The sequence below is a fragment of the Muscardinus avellanarius genome (genome assembly GCF_963383645.1).
Source record: "Muscardinus avellanarius genome assembly, chromosome: 6".
Lineage (NCBI taxonomy): Eukaryota > Metazoa > Chordata > Mammalia > Rodentia > Gliridae > Muscardinus > Muscardinus avellanarius.
This window is the reverse complement of record NC_137791.1, coordinates 91,127,014-91,131,429: the sequence shown is the minus strand read 5'-3', so window position 1 is coordinate 91,131,429 and position 4,416 is coordinate 91,127,014. Positions and strand designations below refer to the sequence as shown.

General features: G+C 38.1%; 1 pseudogene across 1 annotated transcript; it reads right to left on the bottom strand.

The window, feature by feature from the left end:
• Window positions 1–1,824: 1,824 nt before the first annotated feature.
• Window positions 1,825–4,013, bottom strand: LOC308264572 (zinc finger CCCH domain-containing protein 14-like; annotated as a pseudogene). The gene has a single exon. The product of its transcript is annotated as a zinc finger CCCH domain-containing protein 14-like (transcript).
• Between the last annotated feature and the right edge of the window lie 403 nt (window positions 4,014–4,416).

Sequence of the window (4,416 nt, the reverse complement as noted above, 5' to 3'; positions counted from 1 at the left end):
TACATCTATATCCATTTCCTTAGACTATTTATGCATATTGGACCTTATCTTTTATTCCTCCTCTCCACCACATAGGGCTCTCATATGTTCCCAGCTCAGGGAGCCTGTACTGACTGTTCTCTAACGAGCCATCATATTTCCACAGGTATCTCCTTTCCTGTAATCCTCACCTCATTCACATATTTTGACTTCTCACTGAGCTCTAATCTTTTTTTTTTTTTTTTCTTTTTGTGGTGCTGGGGATGGAACCCAGAAGCCTTCTACCTCTGGGCTACACTCCCAGACCCAAGCCTATTTTTTATTTTATTTGGAAACAGGGTCTCACTAAGTTGCTGAGAGCCTCACTCAATAGCTATGGCTGGTTTCAAACCTGTGTGATCCTCCTGTCCCAGCCTCCCAAGTACTGGGATTATAAATGTGTGCCACCACGCCCACCTTGAGCGCTAATCTTAACACTTGATTTAAAATTTTTGAGCAAACTATCATTCCAAAATCACATTATAATTTGAATGTACATTGTGCCTATATTTTTATAATATTTGCCACTTTCTAGCAAGCATTGTTTTTAATTAAAATTAAGTTTAATTTTCAATTCCTAAAGAGTAATTTTTTAAAGTGTCAAATGTTTATACCTTCTTCTTAGTATGATATTCTGAGCACATAGAATAGTGTTATTATATACTAGTCATCTAATTATATGGATTTTATTTACAATGTGAACATTTTCCCTAAATTTGAGTTTTCTCCTTATTGTATTTTCTGGTTTATTGTTTATTTTTTATATTATTTCAGAGCCTACTTTGTTAAGACTATCTTCTTCAGAACCTATCTCAATTTATGTTATGATGGGAACTCAACACAATAAGTGAGCATTATCCTCAACCCATATTCTTATTTAACCAGCTTCATAAGTCTTCATTCATGCAGAAATACAGTTTTAATTGTTTGCTTCCTCCTGTAATTGCATAGGATATATTATATTCTTATTTCTATACATTCCTTCATAACTAAGTGATATTCTGAGAGGGGAATCACAAATTTGAGGATAGTCTCAGCAATTTAGTGAAGCCTTGTTTAAATGAAAAAAATAAAATAAAGGTCTGGATCTCTAACTCAGAGCTAGAATTCCCTTGGATTTGATTCCCATAACAAATAAATCAACAAATGAATAAATGCAAAAGCCAAATATTAATTTATATTAATTAAATATATTACAAAATTATGCTAGGTGTGGTGGCACACGCTTGTAATCCCCGCGCTCTGGGAGTGTAGCCCTGAGAAAGGTTCCAGGAACTCCAGTACCACCCAATATATATATATATATATATATATATATATATATATATATATATATATATACATATATATTTTTTTAATATATATTCAAATTAAATTATTGCTTACATTAAAAATACTCACAAAGTAAAATTTTGCATTCTTAAATTTAACTGATTCTCCATGTTGTAAATATATGAGTGGTTTTGTTCTTGTTTATCTCTGTTTTCTCCTGCTAAAAATCACCTGTGTAAGGAGAGCAATACGACAATTTTTTTTTTTTACAAACGTGCCTCAAAGACTTTAATAGAATTTAGCTTTTCCTTAACTGTCTTTTCATGCTCAAAACAAAACAATAAAACACCCAATGTTGTAACTACTGAAATAAACTTACAAACTTGAAAAATTAGACACTTCAGATAGGCAATAAACTTCATATTAAGCAATATATTCCAAGTTTCAAAGATTTGACAACTTCTGTAGAATAATCTTTCCTCAGTAGGTAGAAACTTTCAAAATGCATGATTTTCCTCCAGGTAGTGCTGGGTATCATTCACTGGTTTGAGGTCGAGTCCATTTCAAGGCATGTCTTGGTGGTACAGTAATGGTGGGATGATAGAATGTGCAGTCTGGTCTTATACACTGAGTGTTAATTACAGTGTTTTGGATAATAGAAGGGACACTCAATTTTCTTACATGCTGGAAAGTATCGGCAGAGCTGACTGCTGGAAGATGGAGATGGTGTTGCAACTGCTGGTTTTGGAGACAGTACTGGAACCCTTCTACTCATATGAGTGAAGGGACAATCTGGTTTAGTGTACTTTGCATCATATTTACAATTTGGATGAACAAATAAACATTTTTCAGCAAATTTACAATTGGGGAAGGCTTTGCATGGTGAGAGAGAGTGTTGGTATGCACATTCGTCCCCGTTCTTACAAGCAGGCCACTACTTGCAGCGCTCCAAAAGCTTCTCTGGTTTCCGTGACGCACTCAGTTCACTCATCTCAGCATTTGGGTCAGCAAGCTGCCTGCTCATCAACTGCAACTGTGGGTGGAGGAGATCTTTGAGTCCCTTGTTTGAAGCTGCAGTTTGGTTTACAGGTTTCATTCCTTCAAAGCACATGTCCTCCTCTTGATCTGACATGTATCCTGGGAGGCTGGGGACACCATCCAGTGTCACTACAAACTTGGGACTTGCAGGTTTATCTGGTTGTACAAGATCTCGTGTCTGCATAAGGTGTCCTGAAAGTACCCGAAGGGTATCTGCAGTCTTCGTCCCCGACTCTTGGTTTGGTGCCACTACTATCTTCTCAGACAGCTTTGCCTTCTTCAGAATAAATGATCTTGTGTCTGCATAGACCATGGATTCCATGTCATAGTAATCTTGACATATCTGCAGCGTTTCTGCCATTACCGGGTCAATTTGCATTCGGGATAACAATTGTCTCTGTTGAGTTCCTTGATTTTTTTTTGCCCATGTTATCTCCTTTGTCTCCTCTTATTTAATGGGGGGACTTATTCTGGAGGGCCTGCTTTGCCACTGAGCCACTTCTGTTAGCAATTCTTGAGAAGTTCAAGTTCTGGGAGCAACTGGAAGTGTCTGTTTCTGTGGGACTGTAGAATAATTAGTTGTTTTTGTTACTGATTCTTGAGCTTCAGATATAGCCTTCAAAATTAGATTCGTGTTAGCTTGTTTAGAAGGTAGAAGAGATGGTCTCCTTTCAGGCTTTGCTGGCACTGACACACTGCTGGACACACTTCCTGTACGGGAACCATAATCATCATCTTCCTCCTCCTCTTCTCCATCATGGCTGAATTTTTTTACTTAAACAACTGAGCTCACCAGAGGCAACTTTCTCTTCTGAAAATTTTCATCCTTAATGCTCATTTTTTCTGAATTGTTTCTGAAAAAAGGACTGTAAGTTTCTCCTAAACTGTTCAGCACTTCTGGTTCACACACATGTGCTGTTTCATATACCAGGCCACTCTGTGTATCTAGCTGCTTGGCAGCACGGATACTGTTTTGCTGCTGTTGAAACTGCAACCTGTTTAAATGAGCACTACTATCTACATTTCTACTTGCAGGTGGTCGATAAATTTCAATAGAAGGGCCAGAAGAACAATATGTAAGTGTCACTGTAGGTTTCTTCTGAGATAAGGGATTCTCCTGCACAAAATTGAGGTCTTCATCAATGAGATCATCTAGTTCTGGCTTAATATCAATCACATCTTCCGAGACAGCTGGTTCCTGCAGAGGTTTCACTGTTGACATCAGTCTGGTTGCAGTTCCATCGTTGTAAGTCTGTCTGACATTAGTGGTTTTCTGCTCCTGTGAACTTGTAGAAACCCGGGAACCTCTTTTCTCAGGTCTCGTGCTAAAAACGGCAAGAGGAGGCACTGCAGTTTCCTGTCTCCTTTCATCTCCCCTGCTGAGACTGCTCTTGTTTGAAGGTACATTACTATCAAAGATATTGGTATCTGAAGACTTTACACTAGAAGGTTCAGTTGTAACAGAGCGAAGTTTATCTAATACACCATGAGGCCATACGGTGAATCGAATTGTGTTGTTCCCTAGAAGCAGGGACAGGTCCTCTGTCATTTGGTCCTGACTTTTCTTGTTGACCACCATCACCATAATGTAATCGGAAAGTTCTTCATCAACGTAAGCTTCTAATTCTTGCAACTTCCCCTTATTGGCACTCCGGATTGTGGCTGATCTCGGTGCCGATCTCCATGGTTCTGCGTCGGGCTGCGGGGTCAGCACTGCGCAGCGTTATGCTTACCTGGAGCACGCCGCGGGCTCCCACCGCGCAGCCGAGTCGCTGCAGCCTCCCAGTACAATTTTATATGAAGTTGCAGCAACATTTTACAAAGTAGCAACAGATAAAACAACTTTATGTACCACTGAGACCTGAAAAATTTAAACTTCCATGAAATTTTTATATTAAAGTTTATTAGTGTAAGGTTATTAGTGAAACTTTTAATAGATAAACCCCTCTCATCTATCAAAAGAAAACATTTTGGGGAGAGATCTTCAGATAAATTTTTGTTATTTAAATTGATTGTATACAACATATTATTCATAATACATGAGTAAAAAGAGGTGAATATTCTCTGTTAAAGAATATATGATTTACC